Source organism: Parasteatoda tepidariorum, chromosome 4 (genome assembly GCF_982258835.1).
Source record: "Parasteatoda tepidariorum strain Cologne lab strain chromosome 4, Ptep-v5.0, whole genome shotgun sequence".
Taxonomy (NCBI): Eukaryota; Metazoa; Arthropoda; class Arachnida; order Araneae; family Theridiidae; genus Parasteatoda; species Parasteatoda tepidariorum.
This window is the reverse complement of record NC_141758.1, coordinates 115,839,334-115,866,167: the sequence shown is the minus strand read 5'-3', so window position 1 is coordinate 115,866,167 and position 26,834 is coordinate 115,839,334. Positions and strand designations below refer to the sequence as shown.

The 26,834-nt window shown below is 31.2% G+C and overlaps 1 protein-coding gene across 5 annotated transcripts in view; it reads right to left on the bottom strand.

Moving 5' to 3' along the window:
• LOC147812596 (pre-mRNA 3' end processing protein WDR33-like) overlaps positions 1–26,834 on the bottom strand; it is a 612,260-nt gene that overhangs the window by 572,640 nt on the left and 12,786 nt on the right. For 3 of the 5 annotated variants that reach the window (XM_087162468.1, XM_087162467.1, XM_087162469.1), the window contains one exon: positions 23,439–26,077. The gene's annotated coding sequence lies outside the window, so the exon portion shown is untranslated. Of the gene's footprint in view, positions 1–19,286; positions 20,482–23,438; positions 26,078–26,834 lie in introns of those variants that run through there. The other 2 variants (XR_015433458.1, XM_087162466.1) reach the window with 2 other exon arrangements.

The window sequence follows — 26,834 nt, the reverse complement described above, 5'->3', positions numbered from 1 at the left end:
AGTTATTAATAATATTTAGAAAGCAATGGAGAGAAATACCTATAAGTGAAGTAGACAATAGTATACATTAAATGTAGGCCATATCGAATTTTTTTTCTTCCTTATATCGTAACTTATACCATCATTGATCTTAGCGACACCTGTGATAATGATTATAAATCGAGTGACATGGAATGATTAAAATATTTTAAAAAAATGCTTTATACAGATTTTTCAGCATATGTATATATTTTTCGAAATTTTGACACCTCTCCTTTGATCTGTTATTAGTATCAAAGTTGTCATTTGAACCCAAAATTTATAAAAAATTACTAAAGTGTCTGCCAAATGAGCCCCTTAAAACCAGTTATTAATAATATTTAGAAAGCAATGGAGAGAAATACCTATAAGTGAAGTAGACAATAGTATACATTAAATGTAGGCCATATCGAATTTTTTTTCTTCCTTATATCGTAACTTATACCATCATTGATCTTAGCGACACCTGTGATAATGATTATAAATCGAGTGACATGGAATGATTAAAATATTTTAAAAAAATGCTTTATACAGATTTTTCAGCATATGTATATATTTTTCGAAATTTTGACACCTCTCCTTTGATCTGGTATTAATATCAAAGTTGTCATTTGAACCCAAAAATTACTAAAGTGTCCACCAAATTATCCCCTTATAACCGGCTATTAACAATAACTTGAATGCAATGGAGAGGAATGCCCCCAGTCGAAGTAGACGATAGTATACTTTAAATGTATACTATACAGAAATTGTTTTTCTCCTCATATATCGTATTTTAGACCATCATCGATCCTAGCGACACCTGTACTAGCTATTATAAATCGAGTGACGTGGACAGATTAAAATCTTTTAAAAAAATGTTTTATACGTATTTCTTAGCGTATGTATATTTTTCGGATATGTAAACTGCTGTTTGTAGAAAATGCAACACCATGAAGGAATCATCAGAATCAAATGAAATTCGCAGCAAATGTCAATTATAGGATATTATACAAATTAATAAAGTTTCAGAGCCATCGCGCGTGCGTGGCGCGCGCAGCGCCCTCTGAATTGATGCTGAAAGCGTATAAATAAAGTGCTGTAGTGGGACGTTGAAAATAGTCTATGATTATTTGTTAGTGGCAAACGTTTAGTGAGACCTGAGTATGCCTCCACGACGGAAGAATAAGAAATTCAAGCAACTTACGGAGTTTGAACGAGGGAGGATAATCGGCCTTCGAGAAGGAGGATTTTCCTATCGCGCAATAGCAGCTCGTATGCAGCGGAACAGTTCCACAGTGATGCGAGTTTGGAAGCAGTGGACCGACGAGCACCGAACAACTCGAAAAACAGGCACTGGACGACAGAAGGTGACGTCAGAGCGCGATGATCGACACCTGCTCCGCATGGCGGTGAATGATCGCACAGCTTCCTCCAGGCAGCTGGCAGCACATTGGTCTACTGCTACAGGTGTACAATTGTCGGCTTCGTCAATTCGTCGTCGTCTGCTGCGCCGTGGATTGCGTGCAAGGGTGCCATTATACAGGATTCCCCTCACGGCGGATCATCGACGGCTGCGTCGGCAGTGGGCTCTTGAGCACAGAGACTGGCGAGCTGATTGGCACCAAGTTGTCTTTTCAGATGAATCACGCTTCAATTTGTGGACCCATGATGGCCGTGTTCGTGTTAGACGTTATGCCGGTCAACGCTGCCTTCCTGAGTGTATTATTGAACGACATAGTGGTCGAACACCCGGAGTTATGGTCTGGGGTGCGATTTCGTATCATGGACGATCCAATTTGATACGAATTGAGGGTAATCTCAATAGCAACAGATACGTCCGTGAAGTGCTACAGCCCGAAGTCGTTCCTTTCCTTCAAGGCATCCCTGGAGCTATCTTTCAGCAGGATAATGCACGCCCACATGTTGCGCGGACTGTTAGAGACTTCTGTTCAGCACAACGCATGCAACTTCTTCCTTGGCCTGCTTATTCGCCGGATATGTCGCCTATTGAGCACGTGTGGGATATGGTTGGTCGGCGTCTCACTCGTGATCCGCGTCCTGCAGTTTCCAAAGACGAACTTTGGTTGCGCATACAAGCGATATGGAATTCTCTTCCTCAAGCAGATATTCAACATCTGTTTGACTCCATGCCACGTCGTATAGCAGCACTTATTGCAGCGCGTGGTGGCTGCACCAAATACTGATTTCGGACGCTTAATTTGTTTCTTTTGTTTTGAAAATTTCATCATTTATTTGTATCAGTACAAGTCGTTTCTGCATTAAATTTCATTTGATTCTGATGATTCTTTCATGGTGTTGCATTTTCTACAAACAGCAGTTTATATGGGTGATTCTCACGAAATATGACTATTCACTGTCCCTTGCGCCAAGATCTAATACTATAATATTAAGAGAACTTTTTTAAAAATAAATTATTAATTGCATTGCTATTAGCATTTTAAAATGACTTAGCACTAGCATTGACTGTTTTGTATAGTTAAAAAATTTAATTTAACTTCAAAATGACATTGGGACATGCGTGGAAAAACGCATGTCCCAAACAATGTTTCCAATAATAACTAGCTACTAAACTTCCCATAACATTTTCAATATCTAATTTTTTTTTACCTCAACCGATTTTTTTTACCTTACCTCAACCATTTCTAGAATATACGCAGAGGGTATTATTTACAAAAACTTCGTTTAAAATAATTTTTTCTGTCAGTAATTTGTTTGTCCCAAGAAAATCTGTCATTTTCCTGGCTAATCTTATTTAGTGGTTTATAACCAAAATAGATAGAGTCAGCAATCAATATCTTAAGTTAATAGTTAAGTTATTTTAATAGTTAATAGTTAAGTTATTTTCTGGTTCAAAATCTATTTCAAAATTTTTTTCAAGATGAGTAGGTTTTTGTGTTGTCATTTTCCTGGCTTCTTGAAATCATTAATAACATAAACTACATAGATTTATCTAAGTTATTTCAAGAAATCCTGTTGTTTTCTGCGAAATGTAAACGTCTTAGGCCAAAATATTAAATTAGAGTAAAGTTATATGCTATAAAATGGCGAATTTGTCATTATCCTAGCTGTCATTTTCCTGTTTTATGAAATCCAGGACTTTGAAGTGTTACCAAATTTTTTTTAACTGCTAATACTGTAAGGCGGAAAAGCAAATATTAACCTAATACCAAGTTTATGTATGATTGTTATATGGTTGATGGTAATATGAAATCCAGGACATTGAAGTGTTACCAAATTTTTTTTTAACTGTTAATACTGTAAGGCAGAAAAGCAAATATTAACCTAATACCAAGTTTATGTATGATTGTAATATGGTTGGATGTTACTTATTTATTTAATGATTGATTATTATACCCAAATTTATTCTGTACATATTAGCAATAAAAAAAATTGATTCTTTCTACAGCGGATAAAAATAATTAATTTAAGCAATTTTTGGTCCATCTAACATAAGGCTCAAGTTGAGTTACTTACTATTAACTTAAAATGACCATTTTTTAAACTTCTAAGCTAATATGTCATTTTCCTGGCATTCAAGATTTGGCGAATTTCTATTTTTTTTCTCGAGTAAATGCCAATAACCTACACTGCTGTCGGTAAGATATTAATAAATGTAACTAAAGAAGTATACAAAAATATTTTTAGATTATTTCGAAGACTTTAAATTTGAAGACATTTTTTGGTTCGAATTGTCATGTTTAAAAAGAATCACCCATACATGTTTTTGTATATGTGTTTGGAAGGGGGCTACAATCCTGTTGCAGGTGCTTTTAGCCCAGTTTAACAGATTTTTGCGATACATATTATTAGAATTATTGTGTTAATTTAGTTAAATAAAAAATTAATATGCTTAGTAATTGAATATTTTAGATGAATATTATCACTTTTGTTGATTCTATGTGAAAATTTTTTAAACCAAGTAAAATAGGAACCTATTAAATATATAGGATAAACTTTAAAAATTAATTTGAATTTTAAGGCCACTTATTTCGCATTCAAATTTGAATTAGTTTGTTTTCAACGGGATTCAACGTCATCTTAAAGGGTTACCAAAAACTAAAAAAAAAAACGCCAATTTCAGGAAAATTAGAGCCTGAGCAAGTTTTATTCTTATTTAATATTTAAAAAAATAATGCATAGATTTTGTTGTAAATTTACACGTAACAACGGTGATAGAATTCTGTTTATTTTCCCCTGGTTTCAATTAAACTTACACTTTTAATAAAAAAATAATAATAAAGTATTTATTTATTAAAATATAGAACATTGCAATGATTATTATTGTTAGAATTTAACTGAACTGTATGTAAAAATGCTATGATTATTTTATCTTCGGTGTTGACCCTAAATTCGTGGCAACCAATGTTTAACACTTTCTGATTTTGATTACAACAAAGAAAAGAAAAGTTACAGTTTGTTTATACCCGCAGTGGACTGATCGTTAAGACACGGTTCCCAGCAGATCACCGAAGTCAAGCATCACTGGCTACGGTCAGTGTGCGGGTGGGTGACCATTTGGATCAGTCTGCGTAGGGACCGAGGGTGTGCGGTATGGGTCCTCGTTAAACTGTGCTACCGTAAAGTGCTCGACTTCGCGCGCAGGTCGTCGGGCTACCGAAGCGGTGGTGCCATCCCCTCCGCAGAGGATCAAAATTGTGATGGCATGTCTTCGGATCATCCTCCGGGATGTTTCCCAGACCGTCGCCAATAGCTCATTGTGCAGCTCTAGAGCGACGTAAATTAACAATAACATTGGAAAACTTGCAATGGCAGCATAATAATGAAGAAAAACCTCTATGGTTCGACCGATCTCATAATCCATATACAACATTTGCAATGAATTTTGTAGCCGAACATTAGATATAATTCTACTCTTGGGTTAGGGAGAAACTATAAATCTACAATAATTTACTGCTGAAAATAAATATTAAATACAATAAAGAATGAAATGTGTGAATAAAATTTTATTTCTCTTTAAAAAAAAATATTCTGCTAAAGCAAAAAGTAAGGAAATAAAAATAAGGAATATTTTTGGGATTCATCAATTTTATCTCTTTTTTTAAAAAAAAAATAGAGCACTAAAAAGGAAATTTTTAAAAGAATCACCGGATAAACTAAAAATCTGGAGTTAAAGACATTTTAAATCTAACATGAAATAAATCTAACGTGAAATAAAATAAATTGTCATTTAAAACGATATTCTAAAAATTAAAAAGTAGAATTGATTGTTTTTTGTAATACCAACGTTGAATAGAAAACTAAAAAGAAGATTTTCGATTTTAATGTAAAATTAGGAACCTTTCTGATGGTGCAATTTCTTATCAATGAGAAACTATTTCAGTAAAACCACCTTGTACCTTGTTATAAAGGGAAGAAAATCACGGAAACTTTCTCAGTTAGACCAACGATTTAGAAAATATATAACCTGACAGGTTGAAAATTGAATTTATGAAACTTAAGAGTAAAAAAAACAAAAAAAAAACACACATTTTATACAAAACATTCAATTTATACTTACCGCTTACTTAATGCATTCATACGAGCTTCAGTTTAATTGTAAGCGTGAATGAATTTAAAATCTATATATATATTTCTCTTACACGGCACCAAAAAAAAGCCTCATTGCAACTCCCCGAATGGCAACGTTAGAAAATCGACCAATGATTGCTGCTAAAAATGTCACATGGCAAATGTCTTGCCCTAAAACCATGATAATATTTAATTTAAACTCAATTAGGAATTAATTAGGCTGGCCTTCTCCATGACTATAAATAAGTCACAAGGTCAGACTTTTGAGAAAATCAGTTTAGTATTGACTAAACAAGTTTTTAGTCATGGACAATAAGTCATTTGACAGCCTTTCAGTAATTGCTCCAAGATGCCAAATCTATAATTGTGTTTTCAAAGAAATTCTAAATGCTTAGTGTTAATTTCTTAGAGCTTTGCAGAAAAAAATGTTTTTTGGAAAAAATTTAATTGAAACTTCTATTGGCAGTAGGAAAGGGGAACTGCTGAAATCAAAACTCCCCGATTAGAAATGCAGCATGGCGACATCCACGTGGTATTTCTCGGGTAATGCTAACAGCCATGCATTTTAATTTATTGTATGTAAAACATACTTATTTTGTTCTAAAATGCTATGTACTTTATCACAAATGTTAATTAATATAGAAATTGATTTCAATAATGCTGATCACCAAAAAATATTTCATTTGGCGATAAAACAAATTTTTGTGTTCTTGAAAATGAAAGACTTTTTGAGGGTTATTATCTCACAAGGAAAAGTTAGGGTTTAAAGTTTATATTTTTAAATAATAAAAAAAATTTCTAAAACTTTCAGAATTTCTAGCATTAACTAATTTATTATACACATATAGTTGAATTTAGGTGAGTAACTGCAATATTTGATAATTTATTTTGCTAATATGTTTCTCATTTAGCTACTGTTTTGATTTTTTAACCATGTACAATCTAAATAGCTAATATACTTTTTTAAAAGCCAATAAGAACATTGATAGAATTCTTCTACATAAGTACAATACTATGTCTTTGATGATAAAATACTATGTCTTTGATGATAATATACTATATCTTTGTGCTAGAACATTGTGTTCATTGGCGAGTGAGCGCAGCGAGCCATGGTTCACGGCGTGAACCACATAGGATTGCGTAGCAATTCTCGGGGGTTGGCGAGCGTTAGCGAGCAGGGGACGGAGCCTCCTAGTATATTTAAATGTTCTCAAATGAGCTTCTTTTTAAGTAATGAAACCTTTACACTGGTTTTAACAACTTTATAGGTGTGTGTTTTTTCGTAAAAATAGTAAGATTTTTAGAACTTGATGAGAGCGTGTTTCTTATTTGTGGAATCCAATGAATTATTTAATGTATTAAGTGTTTCAAAAAGTTTTTTTGAGTTTGCAACTAGCACATTGTAAAAAATTGCTGTAATTTTTGCAGAAAATTTCCATGCATTTTTTTTACAGTACCGGCGTTGTAACGGTAAATGAACCTGGTTGGCAGGATGCTGGACCCACGTTCATGAGAACGAGAGTTCGAATGTAGCCATCCGAAAACTCCCTTTGTAGTAAATGGTGACTGGTGCAAATTAAATCTATCGAGTTGCAAAGTCCTCCATGTTCCCATAAAAAATTATACTTCTGAGGGTACTGAATTGGAGATTGATCATTCTCTGGCTCAGGTGAAAATTACGATGTGTGGAAGAATGAATGAATTCACCCTGTAAACGGGTGGGACGTATGGGTGTGGACGAATTCAAATTCTTGGCCATAGATAGCGCCACTGAAAAACAATAACAATTTGCACCATTTGCCTACGACAACAGCATCAACGAAAAATGAAAATGCTTTTTGCTGCAAAATCGATTGTTTTCATCACATATGCCAGATAATCAGGGCCGACTGAAATCATTTAACGTCATTTTCAGGTGGCTGAAGAACATTCGATGTACACTTGTCTTTCTTTTCATACTATTAATTAAATTTTATGTTATTTTCTTAAAACGTTTTAGGACGAAATACGCAAAATTAACAATAAGGAGATCCCCTCACCAAACTTTGGGATTCTATTTTCCAGCAATCCCCTTTATTTTGGGAGTTAATAATCATAATCGGTAGAAAAATTGTTATTCAGAGAAAATACGTTTTTGTATCTGATTTCGTAACTCATCTGCACTAACTAATTAACAGATTTAAGATCACCCCACCCCCTTGAACTATTAAGTACAAGAACTTAAAAATGCTGTCATTAGATTAAAAGTTATTCTAGGTGTTTTGCTTATTTTTTTTTCCGCACTGTTCATTACTTTAGTTCTACTATAATCTATCACAAGATGTTCAAAAATAACAGTGAAAACGTGTAAAACCGAAAAACGTAACAGCAACTTGTTTCTTCTGCATGAAAAAAGCTTCCTAGTCTTTTCCGCTAGAGCGTTTTGTTTAAAATACTTCTATAGATAAGTTCGATCTGGGAGAGGTCGTCAACTTTATCTCAATGGAACTATTATAAAAATATTTATCTATTATAATCGATAGATAAATATTTTATGTAATATGTATAGTTGTTGTACTCATCCATATAGGCAGAGGGGGTAAGATTGTTCCTGAATTCCAGTGGCGCCATCTATGGCCAAGAATTTGACTTCTGCCACACCTGCTCATAGGGCGGACCCATTCATACATCTACAGATCATAATTTTGACCAGAACCGGAGAACCATCAATCTACAATTGAGTACCCCCAGACGTATTGATTTTTGATGAGAACATGGAGTACTTCGTGATCCAACAGGTTTAGCGTGCAACAGTCACCATTTTACTATACGGGGAGTCTTCGGCCGCCTGGATTCGAACTCCCGTTTTCATAAAACTGAGTCCAGCACCTAACATACCAAGCTATCCCGGCCATATATAATATGTATCTACTATTACTATGAAAAGCTCCCCAATTGGTGCTCGGGGGTAATTTTAAAGTTGACAGTTTGGTCCGGCGGGAGTGTCTCCTAACGTTTGAACAAATTTGAAGTGGATTGGTTCATAACAGCAAAAATTGGTGGAAATTATCGGAATTCTCCTAACACTGTTTTGAGCCGTGATGGCTCACCGGCTAAGGCAGTCATTGACAAGAGCTAAGGTTCGATTCCCACTCAGCTTCAGATCGATAGGTATCAGATGGTGTGTAAAGTAAAGGGGGCATGTGCGTAGTGTCTACCACATTGCCACAATCATGACGTTGGTCACGAAATTGTGCAATCTTATCCCCCATGACCCACTACGGGCTGTAGCGGGAACTCTTTACTTGACCACTGATTTATTTTTATACCGCATTGCGACCATCGATCTTAGGAATTTTAATTGAACGATGCATTTAAAATATAATATAAAACATTGAGTAAAATTAAAAAAAATAAGCACTGAAAAACTATTAATATTTAAACTAATATTTGAATCACACAAGGTAATGAAAAAAAAATCCAATTCGAATGTGCTTAAAATTTCAAAAGTAATTGATAAATAGTAAAATATTTTTCTGAAATTATTTAAAAAGGCTTTGAACAAAGAAAGAATCATCTTCCAATATAAAACGATACGTGAAAATTGTAATATATATATTTAATCTGACAAGACAAAAATGTTTAAATTAACATAAATGATTAAATTTAGTAAGTAACTAAAACTATTTTTTAATTCTTCGAAAATATATTCTGATTCGATGCAATGAAAAAGGGATGCAAAGAATAAAATTAACAATTCGCAGCTGAAGGTCTCAAATTAACAAACTTGTTGGACCGTATTTTTAAAATTGTGGTTATTCCTTATAATTTGAGTCAAAAATTCGTCGGAAAAAAGACGTGTTCCGTGGAAGGCCGAGAGTTAAGACAATTCGATTAAATTGAGTCGTGATTCATCAGGGGATAGAGCCTTCCAATGAGAGAACCGGGTTCGAATCCCATCAATGGCTGGTCGATACGAATTCAACATTCTGCTTGCTGACGTAAAATATCCTCAATGGTAGACGGGTCATGGGTTAGACTCCCCTTGCAGTCAGGCTAACTGTGGGAGGTTTTCCTCTCCATGTAACGCAAATGTGGTTTAGTTCCATAGAAAAGTCCTCTATGAAGGCAAATTTCTCCCAATACTTGATCCAGGAGTTCACTTGTCTTCTGGATTGGGTTCAAAATGACAAGGCTACGGAACATTAGAAGTGAGGTAGAAATAGGTCGGCTATTCAACGACGGTTATAAAATAAAATTCAATTAAAGTAGTGACAATTTTAGAAACCTAATATTATATTTACATCAAATCATTATTTATTTAATATTTTAATTATTTCCACTGAATTATTCAAGCAAAATGTCACTGAAAAAAATCGCAGTTTTAAAAAATAACTCGAAATTAAAAAATAGCTTTCAGTTTTGTTTCTCACCTTTATTCTTCCATTTTACGTTGGACCCGTAACGTTTCATAATTCAAATCGCCTTTGTTTCGTATCATTTGCGTCTGGCAAGTCTTGAAAATGAGCGCCAATTTTGAGTGCGTGAAACATGTCTACTGTTATTTCAAATCAGCATAATTTTAAAGCAATGAAGTGTTTTTAATCAAATAATAATCATACCACCTCAGTCTCTTGCAATCGTTTTTTTCCTTCTTTTTTTATAATAAACACAATAATATTTTCCAATAAACCTTTAACACTAAAAAAAAAATTTTTTAATTGTAAAGGAAAGTGTTTCTCTAATAGCCATTTTTAATGCTTGTATTATTTGTTTGTTTTTTCCTGAAATTCAGCTTATTTTATTCATTTTTAGTTTATGCATAATTTTAAAATTATTATTGTTTGAACGATAACAAAAATCAATTCTTCACTTCAAAACTATTTTTTCGTTTTTTAAATCGGTGTTCCGCCACATCAATCACTTAAAAGTTCTGCAGCCGGAAAAAATTGGGAAACGCAGCTCTAAGGAAAATATTTTTTCTTATGATTTTATATCCTTTATGGCATCTGCAGCGTTTAATAAAAATATATAGTAAATCAATCTTCAATATAATGCCAATCTTTTTATCAAAAAAGTTTTTGTTTATTCTATATGTATATATATTTTTAAATTTATCTTTGGAATTTTTATTGGGCTCCATATACCCTTTAAAAAACCGCGGTTTCCATGATGAAAAGCCGAAAACAAGTGCTTTCTTATAATATTAATAGACTCTTAGCAATTTTCTTAAGTTACGAATTTAGACAAGAAAACGTATTTTCTCAGAATAAACATTCCACTTTTTCGCATTCGGATTAATATCGTTCAAATATAGGGAGTAGCTTCAATCTAGGAATTATGGTCCGAATATATTGGTCAGGAGGGCAGTCTAAAGGTTGGAATCTTTTTGAACGAAATTCATCGAATAATTCTTCTAATTTTAAAAATACGAATTTTTCTAAAATTTGATATTTTGGAAAATATTTGACCCCTTCTGCTCAAATTTTTAAGTAATAAAAATAATTAACTTTTGATAAAAACTACTTCCTGATAAAGGTATTTCCTGAACGAGAAATTTTAGCCAAATAACGCCTACATTTTTTGTTTTATCGCCACCCTCCCTCTAAATGTTGACTGCCATCTTTCTTCCCTCTCTATTATATTTATTCTTAATTCTATATTATATTATTAATTCTATATTATATTATTCTTAATTCTTCTTATTATCTTATATATATATTTTTTTAAAGTAATAGATATATTTATTTTAATTGAATGCGTTCATAATTAAAATTTGAAAACTATTATTTGTTTTAACAATGAATTCTTTGTGCTTTTAGTTTAATATGAATTTTCGTCTGAGATCCGCATTCAAGAAAATTCTTTGTTCTGAGAGAATCTGGCTGACAGATCTTCTTTTAACCCAAAATATGCGAGTAAGTTCAGACATTTTAATTTATTTTATATAATTCATAATTCTTCATCTGAATGATTAGTTTCGCATAAATTTTCTATTTCTATTTTCGCTTACATTTTATCCTTATTTTAATTTATTTCCTTTTTAATACTCATTGCCCTATTGAGGATAGAATTCGCCTCCAGTTTGTGAACCACTGCCTTAATGCATGCGCTGGGCATCATTATTATTCGGAGAATAAAGGCTTTATTGTTCGGTTTATACTTGTCTGCCATGACCCGGGGGGTGGGGCAGAGGGAACGGTCTGAAAATTAAGTGAGGGAATGAAGAACATATTTCGCTCCTCCTGAAATTTGAACATTAGCTGCTAAAATAGTCTCCTAAAATTGGTAATTTTAAAAAATAATTTTTTTTTATACAATTTTGAAGTTATTTTCAAAAAAATAACTTTATTTTCTTTTGAAACTTAATTAAAGGGTCAATATTGAGTTTGGCCCCGTCTGAAATTAGAAATACAGAAAAAAAATGCTTTTTTTTTCTAACTTTAAAACGATTTTTTTTTCCAATGCCAACCCGTGTTAACATACGTCAATTCAGGCATATACAGAGCGATTTTGTTGGCCTCTCTTTCAGGGGCACCATATTAGGTGGGCCAACGTCGCTCCCACAGTGAAGACAGATAGTACAGAGAAGGAAAGAACATTCATGCCCTGCCCGGGATTCGAACCCAGAAACTTTCTGATGCAAGGACAGTTCCCTGCCCCCTACACAGGCCGGTCGGCGCGTTTTTTTATGTAAAAAAACTTTATTTTCCTCTGAAATTAGCGAATGACGTGCTTCGCCACTTCTGAAATTTAGACATTCATGGAAATAATGTAAAGTTAAATTGATCAAAAGAATATGAATCATATTAAATAGGGTAAATAAAAAGGTTATCAAAATTGTCTAATCGTTCATGATGAAGGTGGATTGAAAAACATCAAAATTAATTGAAAATCACTGTCTAATGAAACTTAAAAGTGTATATTATAATCGCCTTTCAAAAGTTTTCTGTTTTCTTCGAATTGCCTAACAAGTTATGTTGCTTTGATTCCTGCGTTACACAGTAGTGATTCGCTCGATTTCAATAGCTTTTTTTAGTTCAAATTTTATCTTACGTGTGTTTTTTTTTAATCCGTTTTTAACAATATTTTTTAAACATTATTTTTTACTCTTTATGTCGGACACATATTTTATAAAACCTGGATTTATTATCATTCACAACGACATAACAAAAATTGAATGAAATATAAATGCTAACTGCAAAGCAAAACTGAACATTTTTACTAAGAAAATTGCGAAAACAACGTTAACAAATTCTTAAAATCTGCTAACCTATTGCCGGGGTAAATTAAAAAATCAATTCTCAATTCAGATCATACATCAACTGCAGAATCTTTAAAAATGCGAAGAGTAAATGATAATCTCACATTTTTCAATAATGATTTTGATAAAGTTTTTTCTTTCTTTATTTATTTTTTCTTTATTGGATTATTATTTTTCTGCTTCTAAAGTTGTTTACTTGGTTTCTTTAATTCTGAAAAAGATAAAAGATGGTGGAACATTATTTATTAAATCAACTATTTTAGATTGTGTGCGATTATTAATAATGATAATAAATTTAATTTGGAGTGAAGTAAGGTTAAATAAATGGAAGGTAAACAAAATCTCAGAGTTTTAGATTGATCGGAATTCAAAAAGTAATAAGCGATAAAAGAAACAGTATTTTTTGCATTAGAAATTTTCGTAATTACAATTTCTTTAAAAAAAATCGTAATTTAAATTGAATTATTTCCATGATTTTTTTAAGAAAAGAAAAAAGATCTAAATCAAAAGTAAAAATAGCAAAACATGTGTATATATTTTCCAGGGTGCGTAGCCAAATCTTTGAATCAAAAATAAGCACTTTTTAAAAACTTTTCAAGCACTTTACAAAAATTTTCAAGCACTCAAAAAATTCATATTCAATCAATGATATTATTGAAAAACAAAAACTTTTTATAAACAGTTTTAGCGTTAAAAAAAACCCAAAAAGAAACGGGCGTAAATCGAAACAATCAGTACTTTCCCATATCACCGAGTGAATTCAACTTGACCCTGAACTCAGAACAAAACTACCCTTACCCCCTACGTCAAAAAAAGTGTTAGAAGTAAAATAAAATAAACAAGAACAAAAATAAAATAAATTAAAAAGAAAAACATTTCATAAGAATCTGATATTCTCTATCCGAATTGAAGCACTCAGGTTTCGGTTACAAGTGTGCGCAAGTCATAACGTGGGTACGACATGAAGTCCGCGTGAATGATTACGTAGCAAACTCCCCATTTTTCGTGAAATGCATGGGATCCACCAGATATCACTGAAGGGAAGAAGAAAAAAATTATTCGAGAAAAAGCACTTTTGAAAAACGCCAGCTGAAAAAAGCACCTTTAAAAGCTTTTAAAAACGAAATCCCAAAAAAAAGCACCTTTAAGTACTTTTTACAAAGGCTACGCACCCTGTTTTCATATGTGTATTCTCAGCATGTGTATATATTTTTCGAAATTTCGACACCTATCCTTTATTTTGGTATTAGTATCAAAATTGTCATTTGAACTCAAAAATTATTAAAGTGTCCACCAAATGATTCCCCCTTAAAAACCAGTTATTAATAATAATTAGAAAGCAATGTAGAGGAATGCCTATAAGCAAAGTAGACAATACTATACATTAAATGTAGGCCATACAGAAATTTCTTTCCGTCCTCATATCGTATTTTACACCATCATCGATCTTAGCGACACCTGTGCTATTTATATATAGAGAGTAACAAGGACAGAATAAAATATTTTTTACGTATTTCTTATCATATGTATATGTTTTTCGAATATATGTTTGGAAGGGGGCTACAATCCTGTTGCCGGTGCTTTTAGGCCTGTTTAACAGATTTTTGCGATACACATTGTTAGAATTATTATTAAAAAGGTGTGTTTGGCATCTCCTGCGAGGATGACATTTGCTGAGAGTGAGAATAATTTAGAAAAATCTCTGGCCGGAAAAGGTATCATAGCATTTTAAGATCGGAACGCCTTATACTTTTGCGTTTCTAGATTGGGGTACTCTTTTTAGGAGAGTATAGAATTTTATAAACCTCCCTATGGTTTTTAATTTCTTCTAATTCGCGCGAATGGGTTTTCAATAGAATTGACTTCCTTCACTTGACTTCCAGCAGGTTTGGATACTGGCAAGTGGCATTAGAGACAACAACAAGAAGACTTCTGTAGTTTCATTAAAATCGGAAGTATCTTTTTTAAAATAAAATTACATTTTTTATTCAATTCATAATTATATTTTTAAAAAGCATATGGTTGCTAATTTCAATTTTGAAGATAAATGGAATCTATCAATTTAGGAGAGGAGGACATCACTCTCGGCGACCGAAATTCTCTCTGGATCCGCAGAGGGAGCAGTTAAAGGCGCTTTTCAAAACAGTTCAAACCAATCTTCCTTGATGATGGAAATATGACTGTGTAACCTACATCTAAAGTATCCTGCTCTCAGTTTCGGTTTTAGGCATTGGTTTCTTAGGTTTACATTTGGTTGTTTTTCGTAGGGTCATATGAAATGATGCCTTTTTTGCGAATAATATACTATTTTCATAGCTGATGAGTTTTCTGCAGTTACTCGTCACTGTTAGGTCAAGTTTAGCCTATCTAAAGCAACCGCTGCCTTTGCTTATTTTCTGAAAATGCCGCAAAACGTTAATCCCAGTCGATACGAATTCCGCATCCGGCTTGCACCGACCACAGTGCTGACATGAAATATCCTCAGTGGTCGACGGATCATGGGTTAGAGTCCCCTTGCCGTCAGGCTAATCGTGGGAGGTTCACGTGGTCTTCCTCTCCGTGTGACGCAAATTCGGGTGAGCTCCATCAAAAAGTCCTCTACGAAGACAAAATTTCTCCCAATACTCGATCCAGGAGTTTTCTTCGTCTTCTGAATGGGTTTAAAATTACAATTCCACGGAGTTGAACATTAGTAGTCGTAAACCCTAAATTGGGTCGTCTGCTCAACGACGGTTATATTAAATAAAATAGTTCCTTGTTCAGCATCGATAGCTCAGGGGATCGAGCGTTCGTCTTCCAATGAGGGTGAACCGACCTCAGTACTGACGCGAAACATCCTCAGTGGTAGACAGATCATGGGTTAGAGGGCTAACCGTGAGAGGTTCTAGTGGTCTTCCTCTCCATGTAAAGCAAACGCGTGTTAATTCCATCAAAAAGCCCTTCACGAAGGCAAAATTTAAGCCAATACTCGATCTAGCAGTTCCCTTGTCTTTGGGATTGTGTTTAAAATTACAAGGCTACGGAGATGAACATTAGTAGGGTCGGCTTTCAACGACGGTTATAAAATAAAAAAAATAAAATAGTTTCCTGTACAGTGCTGATGTAAAATATCCTCAGTTGTAGATGGATCATGGATTAGAGTCTCTTTGCCCACAGGCTAACCGTGGTAGGTTTTTGTGGCTTTCCTCTCCATATAACGCAAATGCCGGCTAGCTTCATCAAAAAGTCCTCCACGAAAGCAAATTTCTCCTGATACTTGATCCAGGAGTTCCCTTGTCTTCTGGATTGGGTTGGTTCAAAATAACAAGGCTACGGAGTTTAACATTAGTAGTCATGAACCCAAATTTGGTTCGGCTGTTCAACGACGGTTATAAAATAAAATTATAGTCAACAGTTAATTTTTAAAGAACTACAAATTGTAACTACAATCTGAAGCTTTATTTAAAAGTACATCACACAGAAATTCGAATTTAGCTTAACTATGACGGAAAAAAAAATTCTTAAATTTATTTGACACAGTTAAAGATGTTGGCGAGAATGACGTCGATCAAAGTATCGATTGTATTCTGAAATATCATTTGTAAAATTCATTACTTTCTTCAAATTCTAATTTTCAATCTTTAAAATGAAAACGAGGTTCTCAAAGGGGTTTGTGGTTTGCTTTCAATGATAAACAAAGTCTGATAGTTTAAAAAAAAAAATATCGAGTGGAAAAAATACGTTTACGAGTTCGTATTAAAAGTTCTTAAAATGAATCACAATATTTTTGAATTTACTATACTCAATTCCTCGTTTAATTTATATCACACGTCTTTGGAGGCAAATTGTTATTATTTTTTCTTCTTCCTTTTTATCATGTTCTTTCCTTTACAGTTCTGCTCTTTTTAATACCTCACACCTCAAAGAAAGAAACAATTACTTTGTTTATATAATAAAAGTGAAAATAACAAAACTTATAATAGTTTCTTTTCATGAATACTGTAATTTTGTCCTTATTTGAAAAGTATTAACTTAATATTTTATATTATAACCGTCGTTGAACAGCCGACCCAATTTTTGGGTTTACGACTACTAATGTTCAACTCCGTAGTCTTGTAATTTTGAACCCAATCCAGAAGACAAGGAAACCCCTGGATCAGTACCCCCAGAGATATGATTTGTTATGGAAACATGGAAGAGTTTGTGACTCGGCAGATTTAGTGTGCACCAGTCACCATTTACTACAAGGGGAGTCTTCGACCTGCAGGGATCGAACCCACGACCTCTTGGACATGGGCCCAGTGCCCTACCAAACAGGCTATCCCGGCCCTTCACTTAATATTTTGGAATATTATTTGCTAATTCCATATAGTAGACGGAGTAAAAAAAAGTTCTGATTTTTATAGTCTTAATAAATAACCCAAAAATGGACTTTTTTTTTCGTCTTTAAAGGGGCTTCTGGATTTGCACGAGTATAGGCCAAACGGATTTCTGGTTAGTATAAGATACGATCAGAATAAATAATTATAAATAAAACGAATATCATTATCATTTACAATTATAATTAAATCAAATGATCAAAGGTTAGAATTCCTTTGCCATTAAGGCTCCGTTAGAGATTCTCATGGTTTTCCTCTCCATATAAAATTCTATCAAAAAATTTTTCTAGTTTATCCCAATTCTCGATCTAGAACTTTCTTTGTCTTCTAGGCTGGGTTCGAAATTAAAAAAAAACTAGGAATAGAACATTGATAGACGCAAACCCAAACATAGATCGGCTTTTCAATACCAGACATAAATTAAAATCATATTCGTGACTTTAAAACACAATTATAATTATAATTACTTGCACTCGTTAAATTTTTAGTAGCGAAACAGGTTCTAACACTGCTCCTGAATGCAAAGTGCAATTAATATATGAACTTTCTTATAGGTTGCAATCATAGTTTAAATCCTTTGAACTCAGTGGTCGGAATTAGAGCACTACAAGTTGTGAAACTACTGTAGTCACCACATTTATTCGTAGTTTGAAGTGTAGAGTGCTACTTTTTTTGTAAAAAAAAAGTAGTATAGTAGTTTGTTACCTATAGTGAGGAGAAAAATTTAAATACTTCCATAAAGTTCGGTTCTTCTTTACTGAAGTAATAAAGCAAAGGGGGTCCCAATTAGGCTAAGTCGGGCCCTGGAGACACCTGCACTACTCTCCCACGGTCACCATGGCGCCCGTCGGTCGGTTTTTGTGTGCCCCCTGTTTGTGCCTAACGATAAAATATTTCAGTTTTCTCATAAAATGCAATGCAAATATTTTTTGCTTTTTTAATATTGATGATAAACACAACCCTAATAGAATTCGCAGGAAAAATACCTGCATCCCCACGGATATATTGATAGATTTATACATTTAATTGAAGAAATAAAAAATTATCTTGCTGCCAAAAATCAAATATTTTTAGAACTTAGAGATCCTCTTCGGCTAGCAGATTTGTCTTTCGTAACAGACATAATGGAAAAACTAAATAATTTAGCTGCAGGGAAGGACAAACATATATCAAGAATGATTATGATATCGTTCAGAGCTAAGCTGGTTTTGTGGATATCACATTTGAAAATGAAGTCTCTTGTGCATTTTTCAAACATGAAAAAAATTATAGACAACATTGAAATTGACTGATCAACATTTGTCATCAACCTCCAATTACTTCAAGATCAATTTGAAAAGCGAATTCAACAATTCAATATCATAAGGAGCTTATAGGCACCTTTTTTTGTAAATCCAAATAAACGTAACCGAAATAGCAACATACATTTCAGAATTTCTTCAAGTAAGGAGATAGAAATTTTGGATCTCCAGAATCACATTAGCCTCAAAACTATTATATCTGAATCTGAAAAACGGGAAATTCTGGAATACAGAAATAAATTTCCACTCTTAAAAAGAGCAGCATATAAAAAAAAGTCGTTTTTTAGTTCCACATATACTTGTGCGAATCATTACTTTTGACAATGAATATCATAAAATCAAAATATGGATCATGACTTACAGATGAACACCTTGCCGATTGCTTGCAAGCAGGAATTTCGTCATATTCTCCCGATTCTGAAGTGCTGGTCAGTGAAATGCAATGCCAAAGATCACATTGACTGTATTTTATATATTTTATAAGTAATTTTTATATATTGCTTTGCAAGTTATTTAGTGATCATTTATTTTACACAATATTAATTATTCATAAATTAAATTTATTTTTAAAATTAAATCTTTTGCGCATTACATGTAGTGTGTATTATTACCTATATCTAACAACTACAAATTAATCTTAAAAAAATAAATGGTGCCCGCCATTCGATCGATATTTTGGTATTTGCTCTTAGGTACAAAAAGGTTGAGGACCCCTGGCTCAGAGTATTAAGCATTACCAATTTCATTTTTATTAATTTCAATTCAGTAATTTTATGGAAGTTTTGTATGCAACAAATCAAAAAATAAGCTTAACTATTTTCAAAAAACAATTTTATTAAAAAAATATTTACATGTCTATTAATACAAAAAACGCAAGTATAATTAAAACAAAGTATTCAAAAATATATATGTTTTTAACATTAAATGTCAACACTACAGATCAAATTAAAAAATTTACAGATAAAACAATGAACTCATATATTTACAGGATGGTGAACATACTTTTTTAATGGAGTTTAGCTTGCTAAAACTTCAATATAAAAAGTATTTTACGAATTCGGAACGTCTTGCAGCCTTCCTTCAAAAAAATTATAAAACTCTGCTCCATTTTTCAAGATATTCTCAAATTCAGACTTCATTTTCCATCCCCTGATATCGAACCGAAAATTCTCTTTATCAAAGAGTTCTTTTTCAAAAACTGGTTATTTTATCATGATCAAGTAAAGTCCATAAAAATTATTTTGCATTTTGTTAATGTATATAGTGCTTGAAAATATTTTTTGAGTACTTAAAAAGTTTTTAAAAGGTGCTTATTTTTTGTTTTAGGATTTGGGTACTAACCTTGTTCATGAACTCTTTACCTTTACAGTTTGAGTACAATTCTCAACCTGTGTTTTTACGGTAAAACAGTAAAGTTCATACCATTGAAGGAACCATTCCTCAATTTCACAAGACTGATATTGTAAGCTTAGGATGTAATACATCACTTGTAAGATAATGTACTGGGTGAGAACAATTATTAAAATAATTATTTTAATTGCTCTCAGTATACAACCCTAATTTTTGTATGTTGTAAAATTATATACATAACGAGTTATCATTGTATAATTATTTAATATTGTATAATTATGTCCCCTTGTCATCTGTCTAACCGTGGGAGGTTTTCGTGGTTTTCCTCCACATTAAATTAAATACAGGTTGGTTCCACCAAGAAGCTCTCCTTGAAGCAAATTTCTCCCAATACTTGATCCAGGAGTTCCCTTGTCTTCTGGATTAGTTTCAAAATTACAAGGCGACAGAGCTGAACACGAGTAGTTGTAAACCCAAAATTGGGACAATATGTAAAATCACTGTTATTTTATTTCTCCAATGTTGGCAGGAATGCAATGAAAAACTACTTATCATTTTGAAAATATTTAACATGATGAACGTATTTTCCTTGTTTCATCAGTCATAAAATTAAGTGTTAAAGAAGAAAGTTTAATTTACTGGTTTGGAATGGCATCTAGTCTATTGGCATCTGCACAAGCTAAAAATGAATATAATAAGAATTATGGTAATTTTCCACTTAAACTTAGTAATAAAATCTCCTGACTTTTCCACAATTTTCATTAAAATTTAAATTAAATTCCGAATTACACTTTTGTTCTAAAAGGCACTATTTTGTCAGAAATAAAATATATTTTTGTTCAATTGGCAATAAAACTTATTTCTTGATAGAAAATTTGCAAAATATCAAATTTTGTAAAAAATAAAATTCAAATAAGCTTAACATGTGGATTTTTAGTGTAGACAATTAGATGAATTTCTGACAGAAGCATTATTTTGGACAGAAATTGGAAAGAAATTTTTTTTCTTATGAAGTAATATATTAAAATTATTTAGTCTGCCATCATGCAGCCAATTTATGATTAGAAAATAACAAAAAGCTTAAAAAGCAAGCTTAATTTTTAAAAACTAAGTATTTTTAACTAATTTGAAACAGGAAATTGTTTAACAAAAATATTTTTCACAAATTAATATTTTTAACAAAATTTAATAATTGCAAAATTTTTACACAGAATAATAAAAATATATGTTAGACATAGGAGCCTCATTGGTTACTAATTGTTATCATCAATTTTAAAATTGATTATTTCTCAGGTCTGTGTAAAGTTTTTTCAAGTTTTGGCCAACACCTGGAACGATTCTTGAAAATAATGATAATTAGCCAATGAGTTGAATAAGTTTCACAAAGTTAATAGGTTGTAAAAGCTTTACTGCAACATGGTTAAACTTTTTTGGATTAAAACTAAAATTATATCATTAATTTGTAAAAACTACTTTTTGTTCAGAAATTTGTTTTAAATTTTTTCTTCAATCTAACAATATTTTCAGTTCTAATACTATATTTTTAATCTTTCTGCATAAATTAAGTTTGGCTTTTAATCAGATGTAAGATTACTTTTTTCTTTAATAATAGATTTATTGATGAACTATGTTACTTTGTTACCATGTTACTTAATTTTTTTCAGATTTTGTGCTTAAAATATTGCTTCTATCTATAATTTATATACTTGTGTAATTTAAAATCTACATGGTAAACCATCTACTGAAATGTCATTTTTTACAAAAATAATATGTGATATATTTTTGATCAAAAAGTAATTTGTAATTTATTGTATAAAAAATTATATATTTGATGAGATCTTGCCTCATATTAAAAAAATATATTCTGGAAATTTGAAAAATTTTCATGACAAAGTATGGGGATTTTATTTCTGAAATTTGAGTGGGAACCCTGCCACAATAGTTATGAAAAAAAAAAAAAAAAAAAAAAAGCTTTTTGCATAGTAGCATAAAAAACTTCAAAAACACGATTTCCAAATCACAGATTAAAATTTAATAAAAAATGCAATTTAAAAGAAGCATATGTTAAATAAAATATTTTTTTTCTTTTATTAATTTCAAAATTAGATTAGTTATTTAACTCCCAAATGAAATAATTTCATAATATGAGCCCATTAAAAAAATTTAAAATTTAGTTTAAAATTGTAAATTAATTATTTTTTTTAATGAGATTTTAATATTTTTGATTGAAGTATTACTAATTTTAAATGCAACTAAATGTCATTTCCAAAAATATAAATTTGAATTCAATTCCTCAATTTTAAAAATTCTGTGGTTATTGAATTCAAGTTTTTTTCTTTATAATATTTAAAAGTCCTAAAAATTCTGAAATAAAAAAGTAGTTAGAATGTATAAGATACTTTAATCACTTGGTAGAATTATTTGTGGATAGTTCCACACTTCAACAAATCAAATTTTTACAATTTCAATTTGTCTATTAAATCTTAATAGATTAGACAAAAAAGTAAAATTTCTTGGATCTATAGAAAGATGATATATTTTGTATTTATTAAAACTTTTTAAAAGTTTTGTTGAAAAAATTACAATGTTCAGGTACTTATGTTGATAGGCAATTCTGAAACTAAATTGGCATGAATTTTGTTACTTTTCAATCTATCATATTGAGATATATTCCTGAATAGAAATATTATGCACATTATTATATTTGAAAATATTAGTCCATTTTAAAGAAAATTTTATGTAAAAGTATGTATAATTAAACAAAAATTGTAACATATATATATATTTCTAAAAATATAAAATTTTACTTATCATTAAAATTTCTTTACATTTATTTAATTTTTCTTTTAAATATTACCTGTCAGTTTGGAAAAGATGATATATTGGAATATGATACTGAACGCAATAATCTCACTGAACTCAGCTCAGTAGACGCTAAACGGACTCACAAGTATTTCTTCAAACTGACAGTTGGATTGTGGTTAATTGTTAAAATGGGTTGTGGTTGAATGAATTGTGAAAACGTTGTACAGAACAATGTGAAAAGTAGGTATAAGAAAACCACGTTTTGCATAATACAAGGAAAAAACCGACAGGGTAAAGAAAAAAATCTCCTTTTCCAAAAGGGAAAATTAATTACTTTTTAAAACACCCTATGGAAAAAGAACCTTAAAAGGCTTTAAAATAACGAAAATCGAAAATAGGCACCTTTAAACACTTTTTAAAAACGCTACACACCATGATGAACAGGGTGAGGCTAGCAACACCTAAAATTAACATATATTAAAGCATCATGATAAGAAAACAAATAATATAGTATTATTGTTTCCCAGTAGATCTCCATAGACTTTAGAAAATATTGATCCTTAGGAAACATTACATCCAAATTTCCTTACACTAGAAGTGGGTTCCCTATTTCGAATACGAAATCTCAAACTTTTTATTCATCTATTAATATGCACATTCATAACTATTCTCACTAATGATGGAAAAAACAAAGAAATTTAGAACTTGAATAATCAAGACACTTGCAACAAAGCAATGATGTAATTCGATACTCAGATTTATTATAACTTACCTCCATAATTTATTCAGAAAAATATTTTATACATACAGTAGGACCTTGATATGATGACGCTGTCAAATTGGACAAAAACATCATAAATTAGAAGATATCATTATATCGGAGATATAAAAATTGCCATTATAATTGAAATTCCCATGAAAATGCAAACAAATTTAATTACATTTTGTTATTTTTGTTTGTTTACTCTCATCTTACTGGAAGGCTTGGACCCCTGCTCGCTTTGCTCACCAATCCCCCCAAACGATTCTCGTTCACCATTGTTTACTTCCCTCTTAAATGTCAATATTTTGCATAAACACGTGGAACATTTTGGTTTCTAAATAAACAATCATTTTAGCTTCATGCAAGAACATTTGCTAACATAACGAAACGGATGATCACTTGAATTTGTAAAATAAACCTTTTTTCTTTCTGTGCACTACAGCCTATGACAGGCCAAGGGAGTCCCAATAAGTTTTTGCCATCTTGATCTATTCTGTGCCATAGCCTTCCAGTTAGTTATTCCTATTATCTTTAGGTCCTTCTCAACTGCGTCCAGCCACCCAGTTGGTGGACGACCCTTTTTTCTTGTACCTTCCGGTTTAAAAATGGTTACTTTTTTGCAGAGTTTTGGTAAACAGATCTAAAAAGGTGTTCCAGTCATTAAATGATTAGCCTTAATAGCATGAACTAGGTCTGGGCGCTTATACTTCTTTTTTGAGAGAGAGGGATACTTAGAAGAATTTTTGGTGCAGTCTATGAGAATAACAAATGGCGCACCCTTTACAATCATGAGTTATATTACATGAAATAATCCTTTGGACTTTAAAAAAAAAGTTTAGCCACAAGAACACAGTATGTGTGACTCAATCAGAACAGATAAATAAAAAGTAATTTTACTCATTTACAAAATTTATATCAATTCAAATAGAGAAAGGTTATCAGGGGTCTGTCCAGACATATTGTAAAAGGTCCTGTTTTTGTAAAATTGTGAAAAAAACTACACATAATTTGTGAATATAAAACTAGCGGTAAGTCATACTCTTTCAACCAGAGTCCTACTTTTGAGAATTTGTGCAAATAGGGTCTTGTTATTGAAAAAATTGCTTAAAGCCTTTTTTAAGAAGTTTTTAAATTGCAAATAGATACAAGATTCTGCTCAACAATGGCTGCTACTAAATTAGAGATGCTACATACAAATATTTGGTATTTAGCCTATACTGCTCAACATAGAATATTCATCTCAGATGAATAATGGAAACAAAATCACTCACATTTTTAATAATTTCATTTGACATACTTTAAATAACACAATTTAGTTATGTATCAATTTTAATGTGTTACACATTAAGTAAACTTAAACAATTCTTAAATTTATAATATTTTATTTCAAAAATTGCCAGAAATTAATTTTTATTACTTAATAATCTATTAATTAATGTTAAGAATAATAAATTGATTATGAATCATAAATTGATCAATTATTTATTTACAAAAAAAAATATTTAATATCATTAAGAATATGCACACGATGCTTGTAAAAGTAGAAATATTTTCTTAGAATTTAAACTTGGGTTAAATTTCAAATCTGTAGTTGCATTTCAGCAGTTATCTTTTTTTTACTACAAGTTTAACAGTTGCTGAAATTGTAGTAAATTCTCGAAATAACATTAGAATCATACTTTTTTTCCTTGTACACATTTCTACACGCTTTCTTGATTTCAAGTTTCTAAGTCTAATACTTTTTGAGCAGAAAAAGCAAAATGTAATGCAAAAGCAATGAAAATAAAAAAAAGGTAGAAAAAATTCACACAAAAAGCTTTCAAAATTGAAAAATTCGTGAACAAATTGAAATTTAAAAAAAAAATCTCCTTGTTAAGATTATAAACAAACACGTGGAAACCTTTTAACATGCCAAATTTTGACTCTGTAGTGGTATCCCTGCAGTCTGCGAACAATGGTATTTTTTCCAACAAGCTTAACAATTAATTTTTTAATGATAATTTTTTTTATTTCATCACAATTCCTGAGCACTTTTCTAAGTATCTTAGTAATTTCAAGTTTTTATGCAGCAAAACAAAACATAATGAACACTCAAAAGAGTTTTTATGATTTTTTAATAAAGAGAGAATACACAAAGAATTTTCCAACAATTCTAAAATACTTATTCTTTTTTAGTTGAAAGATGACTTGGTAAGTTGTTGAAACATGGTATTTCAAGGCAATAATATTAGAGGACCCTCTAAATACCGTGATTTTTTAACATTATTAATATAGAAGATTAAATAGAACCAAGCTGAAAAGAGGCTAAAATTGAGAAATCATCATTGACGGGTATATATATATTTAAAACTGCATATACATTTAAAATCTGTTTGTAATTCTGTCAACATAAATCTACTAGCACGCTCATTTCCTTCATTTTTCTGCATTTGAGAATTACATGTCTAAGTAATGCACCATAATGACTTAATATTCACATCTCCTCTACAACCTTGGCCACAATTGACGCATTATAATGCGTAAGCAGATTACTCCTGTTATTTACGATAATGACTAGATTTTAAATTTCAAATGAAATCATAAAAAAAAGAAAAGTGATAAATAATTACACTGTTATTGTTCACAAATGCAAGTGCAAAATACACACCTAAAGCTTGTGTTCATAATTCAATTATCGGCACTTGGTTCGGGAGAAGGCTACATTCATCTGCAATATAAATTTATACTAAATATCAATTGCAAAAATTTAATTTTAGTTTGTTTAAATTTCAAAATAAAACATCTAATGAAGTACCAAAAACTTTGAATGAGAACTAATTGGGTTCATTAATTTTCTGTTAATAAGAAATAAAATAAAAGATTTTTCATAAAAAAGTAGGTCCAATTTAAATAGAATAGGATATTTAAAATGAAATCAAAGAATAATGAGGGTAATATGAAACATAATACAAAAACTGCGCAATTTCCAGAATGATAAAAATGAGTTTGTGTTCATTGTTAAGAAATGATCCAATTATTTATACCTGTTACAAACATATTTATAATACATGGAAAGAAAAATAAATAAATAAACATTAAATAAGTTAATGTTTGAACAAGAAAAAGTTTATTTTTGTGCAATGCTTAACTTGTATAATTCTGATAGGATTTAGTTTAAAAAAATACTCAAAACATTAAATACTTTTTATTCATAAGCAGATAAAATAAAAACGGAATTGTTCTTAATAAGAAAAAAAAAAGGATTTTTTTCTGGCCCATACAAAACAAATCCAAAATGAAATTAAAAGTTAAGATTTTTTGCTCATATTACCCTGCATTAAATGTATTCTTAAAACCTTAAAAAATGCAGTAAGGAAAAAAGAAGTAAATTCAATCTAGCCTGCCTTTAAAATCATATTTAAAAATATTTTTCATTACAATTGTTTTGATCGCGAAAATTGTAGTTTTTGATAATTACAATACTA